Here is a 21,169-nt window from a genome sequence, read left to right as displayed (position 1 = left end):
CATTCTGTTATATTTATTGTTTTAGGAATAATCTAAGGATCACTATGTTCTAAATTCTGTCTCTTTTTAAACCATTCTTTGTTACCTATGTATCAGAAATAACAGTTAAGATTTTATAAATGCTTTTCATTTCAAATTTTAACTATTTATGACTTGGGTTTATATGAGCAAACCATAATTGCAAAACTAGGGTGGAAACTAGTTGCATCTCTTGGAACATTGTTACTTTTTAAAACAATAATAATATTAATCCTCTATTCTTCATAAGGCTGTTATGAGAGTCAAGTTAGCAAATTAATGAAAATGTATGGAAATGGGAAAATATTGCTATTGTAATAGTTTTCTCTTTTGTACTGGAACACAGTGTACCTGCTGGTGATCATTACTTGCATGTGAAGTTATTCCACAGTGTTCACTTGATGCTTTCTGGCTTTTCTTTTACACAGTGCCCATGGAAGATATTTGGTTTTGCTTTATAATGATAAGCATGATAGTTCACAGGGCTACTGTAGTTTGTGACTCAATATTTTAAAAACACCAGGAGAATTGAAAAGAGGTATACCAGTGATTCAGTGGTTTACTATCGTACAGTAAACTCTGGTAGAGACATTGAGTTATAGCAGAGAGTCTATGTATCTTGTAGGATCTATAGATTAATACATAAAATGTTGTGGACTTACACTATTTTAAAAATTTATGTAGGTGCTATATGAAAAATAAGAAAAATAATATAAAAGTATTTATTCTAGTAGCTTTTGTATTATATTTTCTGAAAATAAATAAAATGTAAATATATAATGATGGATGATAAAATCATTTTATATTAGAATGTGGTCTTTCTGCTTGTAAGAGAAATTCTTAGCCTGGAATCTACAAAATTCTGTAAAATGTATGTTGCATATGTGTGTGTTTGTTATGGATTCTGTGGAGAATCCATATTTTTAATTCAGTTCTTTAAAGTATGAAGTCCACTGTTCTGTAAATTTGGAACAACTAAATTCCTCAATACCTGCTTTCTTTTCTCAGGATGTGAGATGGGAAAACGTATGACATTAGTTAAAAATGACATATGGGACTTTCAGCCCCGTAACACTGAGAAAGTCATTCTTCCAATTCTCTCCATATTGAATTTAGGATAGAATGTTGTTAAAAGGCAGTAAAGATTCAGGGAAATGGGAAAAATAAAAAGTAAGGTTAGATATAAAGATCAAATATAAGAAAACTAAATTAGCACTATCAAAAGACTGGTAATCACAGTGTAGTGAAAGCTACGGGGTGAAAGCTACGGGGAAATGATAAGCCTATATTTTAATCTCAGCTCTCATAGAGACACTTTCTTTGGGATTTTAATATTCCAGAATCTTTTGGCTGAAAGTGACAGAAACTCACCTTTACTTAGCTTAGGCCAAAGCGGGTATATATATATATTTTTAGATCACTGATATATTTTGTATGATTCTAAATCTTTTAGGTTTTTGACATCTATTTTAAGGCTCAGACTATAATTTATTTGGTAAGTGCTCAAAGTGCACCTGAAAAAAAAGATCTTTCTACATTTATTGAGGGGATGATTCTATTAAATATCAAGTAAGTCAATTTGGTTGAAAATGTTGCTCAAGTATTCTATATCTTTAGTGATATTCTACTTGTTTTATCAATTTTTATAAGAAGGATATTGAAATTTCTGATTGGACTTGTGGATTTTTAAATTTCTCTTTTTATTTATATTAAGTTTTACTTCATGTATCTTGAAGTTTTGTTATATAATTATGGATTTTTCTATTTCTTCTTGCAGTCTCGTCATTCTTTGATCCATGTATTTTGAAGTTCTGTTATTAGGTGTATAATAATGTAACAATAGTAGGATACTTAAATACTGCACTTTCAATATTAGATAAGTCATCCAGACAGAAAATTAATAAGAAAACATAGAATCTGAATAACACTATAAACCAAACATATGTAGACATTTATTCCAACAGCACCAGAATATACATTCTTCTCAAGTGCAAACAAACAGAACATTCTCCAGGATTGATCATATGTAGGGCCACAAGCTAATCTTAACAAATTTAAGAAGATTTACATCATATCAAGTATCTTTTCTTACTATAATGATATGAAACTGAAAATAAATAACAGGATGAAAATGAAGAAAAATAACAAATACATGACAGGTAAGCAATACACTTTGGAACAACCAATGGGTCAAAGAATAAATTAAAGCAAATATCATTTTGAGAAAAATGAAAATGGAAGCACAACATACTAAAACTTATGGGATGCAGCAAAAGCATTTTTAAGAAGGAAGTTTATGGTGATAAACACCTACATCAAGAAAAATGAAAAATTTCAAACAACCTAACTTTACACCTCAAGAACTAGAAAAAGAAGAAAAATAGAAGCCCAAAGTTAGCAGAAGAAAGGACACAACAAAAAAAGAGTACAAATACATGAAATAGAGACAAGAAAAGCAATAGGAAAAAAAATCAATGAAACTAAGACATGTTTTTTTAACAGATGAACAGAATTGACAAACTTTTAACTAAACAAGAAAAAAATAAAAGACTGAAATAAACAAAATTATAAATGAGAGAAATTAATCAAACATAGGAGAAAAATTCATAACAATGAATTTAACAATGATTTCTTACATATGACATCAAAAACACAAGGAAAAAATACATTTTTTTGTGATAAAAACACTTAACAAACTAGGAATAAAAATATACTTCCTGAATATGGTACAGAGTATCTTTGAAAATCTTACAACTAACAACATCCTCAATGGTAGGACTTCATTATAAGACCAAGAGCAAAACTAGGATATCCTCTCACCATTTTATTGAACACTGTGTTGAAGATTCGATCCAGGGAAATTAGGTAAGAAAAAGAAATGAAAAGACATCACAAGTGAAAAGAAAAATATAAATATCTCTATTTGAACATGATATGATCTTATATATAGGAAATCATAATCATAAAGAAACCAATAAACACTATTACAGTTAATAAAAGAGTCCAGCAAGGTTTCAGTACATGTACTCAGTATACAAATATCACTTATATTTCTCTATACTAGCAATGAACATTCCAAAGCAAAATTTAGAAAACAATTGCATTCACAAATCTTCAAAGATCATAAAACTTTTAGGCATAGATTTAACAAAAGAAGTGCAAGACTTGTACACTGAAAACAAAACATTGTTGAAAGAACTTGAAGATATAAATACATGGAAAGACATCCTGTGTTCCTGAATTGGAAGACTTAATATTGTTAAAAGACAATACTCCTCAAATTCATCTATTGATTCAATAGAATCCCTATCAACATAGTTAATTTTTTTTTGGCATAAATTGTTCAGTTGATCCTAGATTCATATAGAAATGCCTTATTAACATATTTTGAAAAGAAGAACAAAGTTAGAGGACTCACATTTTCTGATTTTATAACTTACTCCAAAACTACAGTTATTAAGATACTGATATAAAGATAGACATATAGATCAATGGAATAGAATTGAGGGTACATAAGTAAACCTTTATTTTTATGGTAAATTTATTTTTTACAAGATGACAAGAAAATTGAATGGAGAAAGAAATGTCTTTTCCATAAATAGTCTTGGGACAACTATATATGCATATGGAAAAACATGAAGTGGACCCCTCTTTCCTTTACCCCATATACAGAAATTAAAATGGGTAATAGGCATAAATTTAAGAGCCAAATTCTAAAAATAAGTCTTAGAAGAAAACATAGTAGATCTCCATAATCTTGGATTAGGTTATGGTTTTCTAGGTATGGCATCCAAAACACATGTGAGAAAAAATAGATAAATTAGACCATATCCAAATTAAAAATGTGCAAAAATGATACCATCAAGAAATTGGCAATACAACCCAAGAATGAAAAAAAAATTTGCATATCATATATCTAATAAGGAACTAGTTTCAGAATGTATAGAATACTTCCAATCCAATAATAAAAAAGACAAATATCACAATTATAAAATGGGCATAAAACTTGTCTATACATTTCTCCAAAGAAGATAATATAATGGCTAAAGATAACATGAAAAGATGTTCAACATTATTAGACATTAGGGAAATTCAAATCTAAACCACAGTGAGATACCACTTCATACTCCCTGGGTTGGCTGTAATAAAGATAGAGAACAATAAATGTTGCCAAGGATATAGGGAAATAGGAACTCTTATACATTGATCATAGGAATGTAAAATAATGTAGCCATTTTGGAAACATTTTGGCATTTCCTCAAAATGTTAAAAATTGAGTTATGATATGACCTAGTAATTCTACACTTAGGTATATATTTAAGAGAACTGACAACTCATATCTATACAAAATCTCACACACAGATATTTAATAGCAGCGTTATTCATAACAGTGAAAAAATGGAAACAAGCCAAATGTCCACCAACTGATGAATAAATAAATACAATGTGTTATATCAATTCAATGATATGTTATTTTGCAATAAAAAGTGAATTAATAATACATGCTACAGCATGGATGAACCTTAAAACCATAATGCTAAGTGAATGCAGTCAGTCACAGAAGACCATGTGTTTTATGATAACTTTTATATGAAGTGGGAAAAAATATATATATAAAAAAAAGCTTACTGGCTGCTTAGGGCTGGATTGGGGGGTTGAGGAGTGATAGATATGGGGTTTCTTTTTGGAGTGATGAAATGTTCTAAACTTAGATTGTGATGATGTATGTACAACTCTAAATATGCAAAAAACATTTAATTGTACACTTTAAATGGGTGGATTTTATGGTATGTGAATTATATTTCAGTAAAGATATTTTTAAAAAGCAGGGAGAAAGTCTGAAACAGCACTTTTTTGAGGCAATTTAATGAAAAGGGAAGCCTTGGCAAGCCATAATAAAAACTGAGAGATTTATTTATTTATTTATTTTTATTTTTTTTTTGTGGTACGTGGGCCTCTCACTGCTGCGGCCTCTCCCATTGCGGAGCACAGGCTCCGGACGCGCAGGCCCAGCGGCCATGGCCCACGGGCCCAGACGCTCCGCGGCACGTGGGATCCTCCCGGACCGGGGCACGAACCCGCGCCCCCTGCACCGGCAGGCGGACTCCCAACCACTGCGCCACCAGGGAAGCCCTGAAAAATATTTTTGATGAGTATGGAATCTTAGCTTGAATTTTTTTTCTTTCAGAGCTTCAAAGATGGCACTCTTCTTCTGGCTTTCAATGTCTCCACAAAAATTTGCTGTCATTCTTATCTTTGTTATCCTGCATAATTTGTCTTTCTTCTTAGACAGTTTTTCATGTTAAATCAACTTGATTTAATCAATATGATTAAGAACTGCCTTTATTTTCTTTATTTTTTTATTATTGGGGCTTATTGAACTTTTGTGAGTTTATAGTTTCATCAAATTTTGAAAAGTTTAAGAAGTATTTCTTAAATTTTATTTTTTCTATCCACTGTCCTTTCCATTTTTCTGGATACAAATTATACTTATTTTGTACTGCTGAAAGTTGACCCAGAGTTCAGTGATGCTCTGTTTTATTTTCAGACTTTATTCCTTCTCTGTTTTATTTTAGATACTTTCTATTACTATGCCTTCAAATTTGCTATTCTTTTCTTCTCAATATTTGGTTTTCTTTTATTTCCATCAATAATAGTTTTCAGTGCAGACAAATTTTTCATCTAAAGAATCTGGAATTTGGGTTGTTTTATTTCTTCTGGGTCTCACCTTAACATGTTCAATATTTCATCTACATTCTTGGACATATGGGATAGTTATAATTTCTGTTTTAATGTTCTTTACAAACTATTTTATCTGTGTCATTTCTGGGTGTATTTTTTTAAATAATATTTTTCCTCATTATTCTATTTTCCTGCCTTCTTGCATGCCTAGCTATTTTTTACTATATGCAGTACATTGTGAATTTTACTAGTTGAGTATTGGACTGTAAACAAATTATTTAAATATACTTGAGCCTGTTTATGGCATATAATTAAGTTAAATGGAAACAATTGTATCCTTTAAAGTTTTGAACTTATGCTTTGTTAAACGAAACCAAAGCAACCTTTAGTCTAGGAATAATTTTGCCTCACTTTGTGCCAATACCCTGGTAGTGATGAATTACTAGTGTGTTTTTCACTGTGGCTAGTAGAAACATGTACTATTTATGGCCCTCTGTGAGCTCTAGGGATATTCTAGCTCTGATCTTCTTGGGTGTTTCTATTTCTGGTCTTGTACATGCATGCACTGATAAGTACTCAGCTGAAGATTTAAGGTGTGCATCAGGAGCCTTTTGATCTCTGGAGTGCTGTGTTTCTGCAGCTCTCCAGTATCTTTTTGATACTTCACTCTGTGAACTCTTGCCACATTGGCCTCCAAGCTCTATTCCCTCCACTCCGGCAGACCTCTGTGCTCTGTTCGGGCTCCCTCTGTCTGCACAGTGTTCTGGAATCACTTTTCAGGAAGTAAGTTGGAGCTATCATTGGGTCCATCTCATTTGTATCCCTTCTCTCAAAGATCTCTGTTCTGTGATGCCTAATGTGCAATATTTGTAAATTGTTGTTTCTTTGGATTTTTTCTGTTTTTTTGTTTTTTGGTTACTTTTAGTTGTTTTTCAGGGGCTGGGTAAACCTAATCCCTTTTGTTCCATCTCAACCAGAAGTGGAAGTTAGCTTCCCATATCAAAGGTATGATGTATCATAACAAACTTAAGTTGAAGATGTTCAATTCAGAGGTTGTTATTACAGTATGTCATATTTTTGATTTGTGAAAAGCATGTTTAGGAAAATATTTCTTGTGTAAAATTTTCTCATTTACTTAAAGCCTTTTTTATATTGCAATATACTCTCCTAGAAGTTTTTATTTTTAAGGAAATCACAATGCTTAGAAATAAATCAAATTTATTTGATTTATTCTAGGTATATATAGAAAAAGAAGAGATTCTTCCTTTTAACACCATTTATGTACATGTTGCCATTATGTCATAGAACTTTGAAGGATAAATTAAAGCTTTAAAGTATATATAACAAATAATGTGATATGTTTAGATAATGATATATATATATATAGGTGATATGCATGAGTAGAAATAGAAATATCTATATATGTTTAAAAATAAAAGAATGGAGAAAGATAAACTATGGAGGTGTATACATTTCAGACAAAGGAGATTTTAGAACCAGGAAATATCTAAAATTAATAATCTCAGTTTACACATCTAGGAAACCAGAGGAAAAATATCATTTATATTTGAAGCAAACAGGAAAAAATAAATAATAAAAATTATAGCAGAAATTGATGAAACCGAAAGCAGGAAAACATTAGAGAAAATCAACAAAACCAAAAGCTTGTTCTTTGAAAAGCTCAATAAAATTGATAAATTTCTAGTCAGGTGAAACAAGGCAAGGATGTTTCCTCTCCTCATTCCTATTCAACATCATATTGAAAGTCTTAGTGCAGTATGACAAGATAAGGAAATAAAAGGTATATAAGTGAGAAAGAAATTAAATATAAAAATGTCTTTATTGTCTATGCAGAATCTCAAGAATCTACACACAAAAAATTCCTGGAACTAATAAGTGAATGTAGGAATGTCACAGGAAACAAGGTTATTTACAAGAGTCAATAGCTTTACTATATACCTGCAATGAACAAGTGAAACTTTAAAATTTAAAATGTACATATATATATATATACACACATGTGCTATTATACACACATATATTTCCCTGTTCTGTCAGCTGAGAGGGTCTAGAAGGGAACAGTAAGGATGAACATATCTAGCACCCTTATCTTCTTTTCTTGTACTATTTTCCAATACAAGAAACCGGAGCTCCTTGGAGAAATGGCTGACTCTAGGATTGGAGCAGGAAATTTACAAGATGTGCTTAGAGTATTTTGCAGTGTCAGAAAGTATGAAAGTGCTCATAAACCAACAAACACCACATGACAGGGGTATGTCAAGGAGACACAGGAGCCAACTGAAAGAGCTACCAGTGGCTAAAAGCTGGAACAACTTGAGCAACAAAACAAATGATTTTGTATTGAATTATAACTCTAAGTATAAAGTAAATATTCATGAATCTATATTGAAGTAAATAAATGAATAAATAAATTAGTAAAGAAATAAATGGGGTGGGGACTAACCTCTTACAGAAGAATTCCAAATGATTTATGTAGATACTCTGATTTGAAGAAGTGGTACACTACTCCCCGCTCCTTAAGGTGTGTGCTGTGCATAATGACTTCCTTACGAAGATTACAGTATGAAAGAGGGCAAGAGAGTAACATACTGGAAAATCTTGCCAAACACTACCTCGGTTATGTGATCAAGCTTAACATCAACAGTAATAAGTCATATCAATAGGATGTTCTCTTGATATTATGTAATAATATTGGCACTTATCTCTGGGTCCTTCCAAAAATATAACCCCAGTCTAACCATGAGAAAAGCAATAGAAAACTCACAATTGAGGGACATTCTATAAGACATCTGACCACCATTCCTGAAGCCTATGAGGTTATCAAAAACAAATAAATTCTGAGATACTGTAACAGCCAAGAGAAGCCTAAGGATACATGAGGCTCCTGGAACAGAAAAATAACATTAAGTTATTAATGTTATCAAGTTATTAAGTTATTAAGTTATCAAGTAAACCTGAATAAAGCAGTACATAACACAAGAAGGCATAAGTATTTATTAATTGAGCAAATTGATGATGGCTATCCACCTTGATCCTATTATTTATTTGCTGTGTTAAGAAAGTAAAAATGTTTTCAGGTGATGTCTACTATTAACCATCTTTATCATCCTTATCATCCTTATAATGGCCCCATGTCAGTTACCACCCCTTTTATCTCTTTCCCTTTAGAGTAAAATTCCTCAGAAGAGTCTTATCTTACAGCCTCAATTTCTTTCTTTGCATTTTTCCTAAATCCAATCCCATCAAAATTTATTTTGTCTCTACAAAGATCCTGGCTACCAATGATCTTCATATTGCTAAATAAAAGAGTAAATTTCCAGGTGTCTTACTACTTGACCATCACTGGTGTTTGGAAGAGCTAATCATTCCCTCATTCTTGAGAGATTTTCTTTTTGTTTTGCTTTTAGGAAAATGAAGATCCTGGTTTTCCACCTACCTTTTGGCTGGTAATTCTCATAATCTTTTGGTCATTCTTTCCCTAGTCTCCATTCCCTAAATATTGGAATACATCAGGGTTAGTTCTTCAAACTCTTGTTTTTTCTATTTAAACTTGTATACATAGAAATCTCATACCTTCTCTTGTATGTATATGTATAACTGAATGACTTTGCTGTACAGCAAAACTTAGCACAACATTGTAAATCAACTATACTTCAATTAAAAAAAACAAGTAAATAAGAAACAAATTTGCCTATTTCAACCAAGTCCATTTGGTTGTCATATTCATTTCCTTTTTAAATATTCCATTCTCCCTGTGTAACAGGGAAATTTTTTCCAATAAGGCAAATGGATGATGATTTGCTCCCTGAAAATAAACGTGTTACCAAAAAAAGAAATTCATACATTCTCAAAAATCCTAAGTATCATATCTATGTTGATTATTTTAAATTTATATTTCCACTTCAGACCTCTAAACTCTGGACTCATTTATTGAACCACTTAATATCTCCCCTTGGGTATTTAATAGGCAATCCAAACTTACAATTCTAATTTTAAACACTTATTCATTGTCCAAACTCCTGATATTTTCCCCCACAGTTGCTCATCCAAAAATTTTCTCCATTTCAATGAATGGTAACTATAAACTTACAGTTTCTCAGGTCAAAAACCATGAGCCCCTCCTTAATTCTTCTCCTTATTCTTTCTCCTCATTCAGTTCTTCAGGAAATCCGTAGGTTCTACTTTCAAAGACCTAGAATCTCACCACTCCTCACTATCCTTATGTCACCACTGTAGGCCTAATCATCGAAGCCAATATCATCTCTTACCCAGATCAGTATTACTGTTAGCCCCTATCTGATCTTCATGCTACCTCCATTACTCATCTGCATTCTACTCTTAACACAGCAACTAGAATGATATTATTGCAATGTAAGTTAAATAGGTCATTCCTATTCTCAGGACCCTGGAATGGCTTTATGCCTCACTTGAAATGAAAGGCAAGGCATTTCCAGTGGCCTTTAAAACCGCATATATCTGTACTTCTCATCACTCATTATCTCATCACCTCCCTGATGTTATGTTCTACTTTTTGTTTCTCTTTTCCATATGCCAGTCACCCAGTTCTCATTGGCTGTTCCTTACACACTCCAGGGACACTTCCTCCTCAGGATCTTTACATTCACTGTTCCCTCTGCTTGTAGTGATGCTCTTCAAGTTATCTGCCTGGCTGATTCTCTCACCTCTGTTAGTCCTTTCATCAGATATCACCTTCTTTTTCTTTTTCTTTTTTTTTTTTTTTTTTTTTTTTTAACAGTTGCTCCGTGGCATGTGGGATCTTCCCAGACCAGGGCTCGAACCCATGTCCCCTGAATTGGCAGGCGGACTCTCAACCACTGCGCAACCAGTGAAGCCCAGATATCACCTTCTTAATGAAAATCTTTCTTTTCACTCCAATTGAACAAGCAACCCCCCACACCCTCACCTCCATCAACATTTCAGTATTCTCAGTCCTTCTACTGTGATTTTTTTTCTTTTCCCTGTCATTTGACTAATACATGGTGGATCAACATTTACTCATCATTTTTGTATATTTCTTCTCTCTCCACTAGAATGTAAGTTCCATGATGGCAGGATCTATATCTTTAGTACCTAGAATAGAGCCTGGCGCATAGAGGTCATTCAATTAATTACTGTTGATTAATCTTTTTATAAAAAGAGGGTTTTTTCCAGTGAATGAAATAAATAGATCTTGAGTAGAGGCACCATAAAAATGTGCAACAAGGATCTGCTGTACAGCACAGAGAACTCTGCTTAGTATTATGTAACAACCTACATGGGAAAATAATTTGAAAAAGAATAGATACATGTATATGTATAACTGAATCACTTTGCTGTACACCTGAAACTATCATAACATTGTTAATCAGCTATACTCCAATATAAAATAAAACATTAAAAACATGTGGAATAAACATGGCTTTTCAGTCCCCAACTTCTGCTATTTACTAGCAGAGTAGGTTACCCAAGTTTTTTAATCTGTCAAATTATCAGTTTCTTTACTTGAAAAGTTTCTATAATAATACAATTTCTAAAAACTTGCATGGGGATTAAATGAGGCAACTTAAAAAGTAGTGTTGGGCATTTTAGTACATTTTTAATAATGTTGGTTCTCGTTGTCCTTAGATATGGTGTGCATGTGTGTGCGTGGGGGGGATAGTTTACAAAATGATGTCAATTCATGTGATGACATTTCCATTTTTTTTCTTCTTTCATTTGGACAGACTGAGCTGACAGTAAAGGAGAAATTTACCTAGCATCCAGTCTTCAGTACCCCAGAGAAGAAATCCTAGCTGAGCATTAAATAAAGAACAGCATCCTCCAAGGTTTGCAGCTGTGTGTGAGATAATCATAAGCCTGGGAACATGCTGAGCCGGGAATCTGAGAGCAAAGTGTTTCCAATTCCTGATAACTGCATTTGTCTTAGAATGACTGCAGTTGTCTAAGTGTCATTTCCCTTACAAGAAGGTACCTTGCTGAATGGAGCTGGGGAGGTAGAGCCAGCCCCAAAGACATGTGATCACCATTGCCCTGTAATTGTGCAGGCAGGTTAACTAGTCAGGCTGTTCCTTTGGTTCTGGCTATTTTGAAAATGAAAAGAAATGAAGGGTAACTATAGCCCTATTGCCAATTGCCTTGGAAAAGATACAGTCAATTTTCTCTTAGCAGAAACACCAGTGGTATCATCTAGGGGTGGGGAAACTTTTTGTCTAGGTGTAATCAATATGGTTTGAGGGCTTTGTGAAAGTTTACTTATCGCCATTCAGTGAAAAATGATTCATTTTCTGTGCCAGTAATATCTACAGGCTATGTAATCTTCATAACTAGGCTACTAAGTTCTTAAACTCTACACCCACTTAACATGAAATTTAGAAAGATGAAAAATATTCTCACCAAAATGTATATTCGGGAACTCTCTCCAATCCTTTCCCTCATTGTCAAATCTAAAATAATGCTATGAGAGAAAAATTATACAGCAAATGTATGCAGCTATAGTGAATTATAAATTTTCCAAAGCAAATTCTTGGAAGTTGCTGCCAAAAGCTGTTGTGGAAAGATCTATAACTTGGCATCAAGTGGCCTGGACCTGTGCTTTCAATTTAACTAAGTGAAACCACACATATCTATATAGGCAATACAAGGGTGGAAGAATATCTAAATTTTCGTTCATTGCTTGCTTAGTTGTAATTGGATTTGTCTCTGCTTATTCCATGGGGTAATTTGGTTATCCCTTCTTGTAAAGAGAGGTAAATAAAGGAGAAAATAATATCTAGCTATAATAATGATGTTACCTCAGATCTAGTAATGCATTTTTCAAGTGTTTATATAATGTCATTGTTTTAGTAGTGCCTAATTCCAATGACAGGCATCTTCAGGTATTCAACTCCATTAGCATTTGATAGTCAATGTTAATTGATGAGTAGTCAGTGTAAATGGGGACAGTGGATAAAGATCTCATCAGGGTAGACAATTGTTACTAAACTCTACTGTCATTGTATCTGACCTGTCCCTCAATTTTATGCTCTCAATTGTTGCTTGTCACTTCCCCTGATGAATTTAAGTGATAAATTGAGTCCTCAAGGATTTAACTGCTCCAAGTTTAATCTAGCATTTCTTGAAATACCCTACGTAGTACTACTCAGGATTGCTACTGGGTGGCACAAGAGAGATTAAGAACAAGATGGGGTGGCTAAGGGGAACAAAAGAAGTAATGACTTGGGATTTATTGCACAACCATTAACTGATTACTTTCCGTGTACTTCAGTGTACAATAAAAACATCACCCTGTTTCTCTCCTCAAGAGCATCCCAATTCAATAACCTATCAAGCTATCCAAGGAAAAATCAAGTTCTAAATCCTAATTCAGTCCTGTATTAGCCACTTGACCTTTGGCAAATAATTTTTTTTGATTGAAGTATAGTTGATTTACAATATTAGTTTCAGATGTGCAACAATGTGATTCAGTATTTTTATAGACTATACTCCATTTAAAGTTATTAGGCAAATAATTGTTTAATTTAATTAAGCATTGGTTTCATAACCCATAAAAAAGTCTTGCAGAGAAGTTAATTTTTAAAAAAACAGTGTATGTAAAAGTGCTTAGGATTTTTGTCTGACATATAGTAGATATACATGTATTTTTTTTTGCTTCTCCAAGGACAAAGTCAAGATTATATAATACTTATGAAATCTCTTACCTATGGGAACTGGAAATAGGGTACGGTAGATGAAAAGGCAAAGATATGAATATCAATACATTCACTTCCATAATTTTTTTCAGGTGGGAGAAAAGGACATTAGGAATCTTTTCCTTACTGGATATGAAAGGCCCCAACACTAATGATAAACAATCAAGGCAGCATCCACAGGTATTTTAATCAACATATAACTGTGAGTCTTGGATATAGGAATTTGCTTTGATTAGCATCAATAACTTAGGGAGAAATGTATTCCCATTCTTTAGGTTCTTTTTGCAAGACAATATTTCTCGTGCAGCTGGTTTAAGCTCATTCTTTAGAAAAACATACTATACTCTCTCTTTTTTTTTTTTTGGTATTACTTTTTTTTTAAAAACATACTCTCTTAAATTGATGTAAATCAACAAATAATTTTTTAAATTATTTGAAATAGCTTAAGCAAGTTCTTCCAGAAAGGGGAGTAGAGTCTATATGTGTAAGAGGGCTGTTATTCTTTTTTTTTTTTGAGGGCTGTTATTCTAATTAAACAAGAGCCCCTTCATTCCACCAGAGAAATACTGTTGGTTTTATGAACACTGAGAATGAGAAAGTGGGAGGGGCTCTCCCTCCATCTGTGACTCCTTGTCAATAATAACTCAACCTACAAGGTCATCCCAACCTCTTTCCACAGCTAGCTGAACTTCTTATACAAAAGGAGCATGCTTGTAAAACAGTTATACTCCAATAAAGATGTTTAAAAAAAAAAAGGAGCAAGTTACCAATTAATGATTACTCTTACTCACAATTCAGATTTTTTTAAATTAAAGCCTTGTTGCTAGCCCATACAATTATGTAAGAGTTTTTATTTTAATGACATTCTCTATTTTTGCCTCAGTTTTTAATAAGAAATCCTGTAGATTTGCCTCACATTTTTCTCCAGACCATCTTAGCTGGAAGATGAATGCTAATTGCCTTCTGTGAGCTAGGGTGACTTGACAGGAGGAGTTAAGTTTAGAAAACTTGGCTATGGCCTAAGAATGACTGACTCCTCCAACCTGCTCCTTTCTAGCTAGAAGCTTCTGAATGGAGGGCATTTAAAAATGCTTTTGTTAGCACAAGCCCCTGTGTCCCAAGCACAGTGATGCCAAACAAACCGAAACGTTGGAGGCTGGAGCAGAGAGGTTTATTGCAGGGCCATGCAAGGAGAGGGGTGGTTCATGCTCTAAAAATCCCTGAGCTCCCCGAAGGATTTCTTCGGCAAAGCATTTTTAAAAGCCAGGTGAGGGGGTTGTGTTGCAGGGTATGTGATCAGCTCATGCACAATTCTCTGGCTGTTGGTGAGGGAACAGGGCATTGTAACAGGGGTTAACATTATCTGTCCTTAAACTCCAGGAGGCCTGGGGCTCTGTGCTCATGGTCATCAAGTAGTTAACGTCTTCCATTTGGTGGGGGATTTTTATGTCTGTAAAACAACTCAGGAAATTTGCAACAAATACTGTTATCTAGGTACTTCAGAGAGGAGCTAAAGCAAAGGATAGGGGGAAGGCCTGTCCTAGGAAGGCCCCGCCCCGTAGGGTCCTACTTGGTTACACTTTCTATTTATAAAAATGATGATTCATGACAAATACTTTTCCTTTTTTTTTTCTTGGTACGCGGGCCTCTCACTGTTGTGGTCTCTCCCGTTGCGGAGCACAGGCTCCGGATGCACAGGCTCAGCGGCCATGGCTCAAGGGCCCAGCCACTCCGTGGCATGTGGGATCTTCCCGGACCGGGGCATGAACCCGCATCCCCTGCATCGGCAGGTGGACTCTCAACCACTGCGCCACCAGGGAAGCCCACTTTTAAGTATTTTTGAAGATTCAGTCTCTGACCCGTTCTGCCCTGAGTTTATAGATATAGTTACAAGTATGATGTAAGGAAAAATTTATAGAGCTCTAGTACATGTTTTAATAGGTAGATATTTGAGGAGAAGGCAAAGAGAAAAAGCCACAAGTAACACAAAGAAGATATGCTCCCGAAACATGGAAATAATGCCTTTATACCTGTCTTTCAGTGGGGTGAAAGAAGGCAAGGGGTAGCACTCTGATGAAGGCTTTCTAACATAGGAGTATTTGTATCCAAAATCACAGATAACACTGAAATTAAGGTAACAAGTAGAGCTAAGAGTTACATAGAGAAGGGAATACAAGCCAATTACCAAACCAAGGGGAGAACTATGGATATATACACAGGGAACATAGCTTAATAGGGTGAGCAGCAGTGCTTTCCTGGCAATTTTTCAAGACAGGTCTCTGACCACAGCAAATTTCATAGGCTATCAGCAGAGAGTTTATCAAGGGCCAGGACCAGGATGAGAGATTACCCTGTGAGCCAGTACAGGTATTCTCTTGGATGCACTTGATAAGTATTCTTACCAATTCTTTGGTGAGGAGGAATGGTCCACTGTATATTCTTTACATTTCATTGCATGTAAGAGTAATTCATGTCTTTGTCACCTGAATACCATTAAGTCCTCCGATTATCTGTTGTCCATCTGGTCTTTAAAAACAAACTACCCTGAGTTCTTATTCCTCTTCTTGTGGAAAGTATAGCCACCCCCCACTATCTTACATGGATTACAGTATCTTGCATATCATGATCTAATTTCTTTTTCCACTGAATTCTCAATTTTACATTCTTTGGTTGTTTTCCTCTCTCTGCTTTTATATCCCTAAGCATAGAAAAATCTCCCCTTTCCTCCAGAGCCCAGAGCCATTGATTAGACTAATTTGGGTAAGGTGAACAGATATAACTTAAAATTGAATTATCAAGCAACTCAATCCTTTGGCCTCTTGACCATATCTGCTACAGCCTCTTGTCCAACCCTGTCACAGGTAAATTTTTCACACCTACTTTCCTCACAGCCATGCCCAAGGCCATGTCTATTTGATCTTCCCTCCCTCTATCCCTTTTTTCTCCTAATCCTCCAAATATCTGATATTTGCCATTTACAATAATTTGTTGATTTCTCTGCTAGTAGTCCCTTCCACACTTTGTAGGAGACAGGAGAGGATAATAATCATTTTGTATAACTAAGCAGCAATCCATCTAGGTGTTTTGTTTCCCCCCCCCAAGCTTTATTGAAATATAATTGACATAATAACATAGCGTGAGTTTAAGGTACAATGTGATAATGTGATGTATGTATACATTGAGAAATGATTCCCACAAAAGGGTAGTTAATACATCCATCACATCACATAACTACTATTTTTTTGGTAGTGAGAACATTTAAAATCTACTCTTACCAAGTGTTGCATATATAATACAGAATTATTAATTATAGGCACCGTGGTGTACATTAGATCCCCAGAACTTATCACTGGAAATTTCTACCCTTTGACCAATATCTCTGCATTTCCTCTAAACCCCAGCCCCAGAAAACCACCATTCTTCTCTCTGTTTCTATAAGTTCAGCTTTTAAAAAAAATGTCATGTATTAGTGAGATCTTTTAATTGTGATATTTACTTGTATTTGTCTTTCTTTGTTTGATTTATTTCACTTAGCATAATATACTCAAGGTATATCCATGTTGTTGCAAATGGCAGGATTTCCTTCTTTTTATGACTAAATGATATTCCATTGTATATGTATACCACGTCTTCTTTTTTTTTTTTTTTTTTTTTTTTTTTTTTGGTATGCGGGCCTCTCACTGCTGTGGCCTCTCCCGTTGCGGAGCACAGGCTCCGGACGCGCAGGCCTAGCGGCCATGGCTCACGGGCCCAGTCGCTCCGCGGCATGTGGGATCTTCCCGGACCAGGGCACGAACCCGTGTCCCCTGCATCGGCAGGCGGATTCTCAACCACTGCGCCACCAGGGAAGCCCACCACGTCTTCTTTATCCATTCATCTGTTGATGGAAACTAAGCTTGTCTCCATGTCTTGGTTATTGTGAATAGTACTGCAATGAACATAAGGGTGCAGATATCTCTTTGAGATAGGGATTTCATTTCCTTTGCTATACACCCAGAAGTGAGATTGCTGGATCACATGGTAGTTATATTTTTAATTTTTGGGGGAACCTTCATATAGTTTTCCAAGTGGTTTACCAGATTATATTCTAACCAAAGGTGCACAAGTTTTCCGTTAACTATGCGTCCTCATCAACACTTGTCTCTTGTCTTTTTGATTGGGGTGATATCTCATTGTGGTTTTTATTTGCATTTCCTAGATAATTTATGATAGATGATTTACGATGTTGAGTGCTGTTGAGAATGGGATACAAAAGAGGGACTTCTTATTTGGCCATCTTGCTGATGTCACTGCCCATCTAGGTGTTTTCTTAATGAACAACTATTTACCCTGGCAATACTGCTCCTCCCCTAGAATGCAGCTCAGTAATAATTGTATTTTTCTTTTACTTATTATGTTTTTTATTTGGCGACATTGAGCAGCTTGCGGGATCTTAGGTCCCCAACGACTAGGGATGGAACCCAGGCTACTGCAGTGAAAGCGCTGGGTCCTAGAGTCCTAACCACTGGACGACCAGGGAACTCTTTGCATTTTTAGTAACTATTTTTCTTTCTGTTCTACTGTAAAAGGCATGTATTGGAAAGCATATGTTGTTTTCATCACAGATATTGGGTTATAGATTCAATTCTTCTTCAAGTTAAAAGTTGTAAGATAAAGGTAATTTGATTGGTTAGAACTTGATTAATTACTAGTCAAGAATCTGGTACTCAGAATGAGAAAAATTCATAAGCCTCTTGAGACTATAATTAGAACATATTACAAAGTTTGCCAAATCTCATATTTATTACTGTCATTGGGAGGTTTTTGTTTTGTTTTGTTTTTGATTTTTTTGGTTCTTGAGGATGGATTTTGTGCACAGAAAATAAAAATTATAGCTACTTTAACATTTGAAATTAATATTTCCTTCATATTCAAATTTAAAAACCTATTAATCCATAAGCTTTTAGTTTTTACTTACAAGTGTTATCATTATATTTAATAAATCTATCAAACATTAACAATTATCTTAGCCTTTATAATTAAATTTTCTTAAAATTTGAAGCTGCTTTTATTTATTTATTTATTTTTCCCGGTACGCGGGCTTCTCACCGTTGTGGCCTTTCCCGTTGCGGAGCACACGCTCCGGACGTGCAGGCTCAGTGGCCATGGCTCACAGGCCCAGCTGCTCCGCGGCATGTGGGATCTTCCCGGAGTGGGGCACGAACCCGCGTCCCCTGCATTGGCAGGCGGACTCTCAACCACTGCGCCACCAGGGAAGCCCTGAAATTGTTTTTTTAAATTAAACGTAATCAATTTTCTCCTTAAGTACTTCAACTGCCTAACAAAATCTTTCTAAGTACTTAAGTGAGTCTTATAAATCTAATAGATTATACTTATTAAACTTATAAATTTGATAATTTTTATATTCAATACTATATCAAATTTAGTCTTTTTTTTTTTTTGCGGTATGCAGGCCTCTCACTGCTGCGGCCTCTCCCGTTTCAGAGCACAGGCTCCGGACGCGCAGGCTCAGCGGCCATGGCTCACAGGCCCAGCCGCTCTGCGGCACCTGGGATCTTCCCGGACCGGGGCACGAACCTGCGTCCCCCGCATCGGCGGGCGGACTCCCAACCACTGTGCCACCAGGGAAGCCCCAAATTTAGTCATCTTTAACCTTTCACATTAAAGTCAAAACTTTCATTATGTACTAAAATATTTTCATTATAATCATAAAATTAAGCTATTAGGTACTCTAATGTGTAATTTTGTATTAAACAACAGTATTTATAATCTTACATATGTAAATACATAGACACACAAATTGTTCTTAAGTTTAACATAAGAACATTAAAACTATAGACCTCATTACTTCTAAATTTTTACTATCCATTTAAAATTAGATATTTTGCCCCACCAAGGAAACATATTTGCCCTCCAAGGAAACATTAATTTCATTTCAAGCAATTCAGAGTTATTTTCCCAAGAAATTTGGGATTGCATGACCAATCTAGCTGAGGTTGCACATCAAGCAGAGATTTTGGAGGAGAAGTGACATCTGGATTGTTCTTTTCAGGACAATAAGAGATGCATAGAGTTCTCACTTATAATTCCTATGTATCAACTCTGAGTCCATACTCTCCAAATAATACGGTCTTTTAGACTAGATACCCTGAATTTATGTTAGCTAATAGACACTTCACAAATCCTACTTGAATCTCAAACTATTGTAGACTGCTTCACCTGTAGAATGGATTCAAACAGTCTTTTTTTTTTTTAACTGCTTATTTCATTCTGAATTATTCCCACGTAATTCCCATCTGGCAAGGCCATAAATCTTAGGGATATTAAAATTACTTCTGATTTCATTCTGTATGTCTTGTGGTTTACTCTTGCATTATGGTTAGGGCACTAAACCATTAAAATGACAATAACAGACCTAAAGTGTGGATTTTTCATACTTTTTCTGAGGGAGTTATATATCTAGTCAGAGATACATGTTTACAGAATAAAATAATTGTCTTTATTGTATTTACTTATAGGTATGTCTTAATTGTGTTTTTTTTTTTGGCTGCGTTGTGTCTTCATTGCTGCACATGGGCTTTCTCTAGTTGCAGCGAGTGGGGGCTACTCTTTATTGCGGTGCATGGGCTCTAGGCACACAGGCTTCAGTAGTTGTGCCGTGTGGGCTCTAGTGCACCTGGGTTTCAGTAGTTGCGGCACGCGGGCTCGTGGGCTCGTGGACTCGTGTACTCTAGAGCGCAGGCTCAGTAGTTGTAGTGAACGGGCTTAGTTGCTCCGCAGCATGTGGGATCTTCCCATATCGAAACTATGTCCCCTGCATTGGCAGGCGGATTCTTAACCATTGCACCACCAGGGAAGTCCTGGTATGTTTTAATTTAGAATAACAATGTTTATAGTTTTCTGTGAATTAATATTTTTCACAAAGCCAATAATTTTCTTGTGCATACTATAGTTGATTTATATTACACATATTAATTTATATAATTTACTATACATAAAAATTTACCATAGTATGTGCAACAAAATTTTTAATTGCTTGGTTTTATTTTAAAATTTTATCCACATTTGTTATACTTACTATGTAATTTTCCAAGAAGCAAAATTTCTTGAAAGGACTATCCTGAAAATAAAGCAATATTTTTAAAGTCATCTTCTCTTCCTTTTCCATATACATATTATACTTTATATGCTTATACTAATATAAAGTTTTATACATTTCTACATGTTCTATTGCATTTTATTTTAAATATATGAATGTATTCAGTGTAAACATCTAGAAATCTTATAATCTGTTTTGTAATGTTTTCCTTTTTTGATTCTAGGAGTTCCAAAAAGAGGAAGTGGCCTGGGCCATTTTGGATTTGGAAAAATTGAGGAAGGAGTAGAGGCTTCAAAGGTACTAGATTCCTTTAACTACAGGTAATCTTAACTTTTTTTTTCAGGTCATTGTGTATCTATTATATTACTATTAAAAACTGAAAAGTTTTTTCCTATTAACTCAGATATGATTTTTCTCATGTATTTATATGTGCATTCATCAATTTAAGAAATATATGGCAGACTTTATCAAAGAACCTGGAGATATAGAGGTAAAATATGGTGCCTCTCACCAAGGAGTTTGAAAAGTGATTATTTGTAGACAGACAATTAGATAAGATTACCCAAGACAAAATAGAATTTCGATATAGTATTATTGGGACACATAGGAAGTACAGAGGAATGATACTTAGAAGAATCAGTGAATTCTTTTTAGCCATCCT

At 34.7% G+C, this 21,169-nt stretch overlaps 1 long non-coding RNA gene across 1 annotated transcript; it reads left to right on the top strand.

Moving 5' to 3' along the window:
- The first annotated feature begins 11,500 nt into the window (after positions 1 to 11,500).
- On the top strand, positions 11,501 to 20,797 carry LOC136794501 (uncharacterized). The gene is made up of 3 exons (XR_010841385.1): positions 11,501 to 11,546; positions 13,502 to 13,589; positions 20,732 to 20,797. It is a non-coding gene; the product is annotated as an uncharacterized lncRNA (long non-coding RNA).
- Positions 20,798 to 21,169: the final 372 nt, after the last annotated feature.

This window comes from Kogia breviceps, chromosome 7, assembly GCF_026419965.1.
Source record: "Kogia breviceps isolate mKogBre1 chromosome 7, mKogBre1 haplotype 1, whole genome shotgun sequence".
Classification (NCBI taxonomy): Eukaryota; Metazoa; Chordata; class Mammalia; order Artiodactyla; family Physeteridae; genus Kogia; species Kogia breviceps.
The sequence above is the reverse complement of the archived record's forward strand: the minus strand, read 5'-3'. Positions and strand labels throughout refer to the sequence as shown.